Source organism: Ipomoea triloba, chromosome 16 (genome assembly GCF_003576645.1).
Source record: "Ipomoea triloba cultivar NCNSP0323 chromosome 16, ASM357664v1".
Lineage (NCBI taxonomy): Eukaryota > Viridiplantae > Streptophyta > Magnoliopsida > Solanales > Convolvulaceae > Ipomoea > Ipomoea triloba.
In genome coordinates, this window is record NC_044931.1 from 7497344 (window position 1) to 7497977 (window position 634).

A 634-nucleotide genomic window follows, 5' to 3' on the forward strand; every position below is an offset into this window, starting at 1 on the left:
TTTGTTCTTCTGTTAAATCCATTAGTTTTCTTCTTCTAGATCCTTTTGATCAGAAGCTTCATAGTTTCCAAATCTTAGGCATAGAGGTCCATTTTTTTTCCTTCTGAGTAAGATGTTATTTCAGTAGGTTTTAAAGTTTCAGGTTTAGTCACAAAAGTTTCAATCTTCCATTCTTCTCCAGCTAAAAGAGAAGATGAGATTGGTTTAGGTCCAAAGAATTTTATCCCTTTGGACTCAATAGTTTTGACAATACTGTCAATTTTGATTTTGTATTTAGGACAGACTTGGGTAGATAATTTTCCAATGAAAATTATGTCTACTGACAAGTTTGCTCCTTGAAAGTTTCCGAATCCCTTAGTTTGAATTTGGAAGAGGAATTTGTGGATGTCTTTTAAAGCTATAGTGTAATCAGGAAGTAAATAATGTACTCCTACATTATTGTTCATGTCTACCTCAATTGCTCCAATCATTTGAGCTTGAGTTGAATCTTGGATTCNAGCAGTTATGAGTACTTTAGCTCCGTACTCTTTTCTGATCAACTTACTTAATGAAGAACTAGAAAATAATGTAGACACAAACATAATTGAAAAACTAAACCAAAACTTAGCAAAAAAAGATATACTTCACCAATATC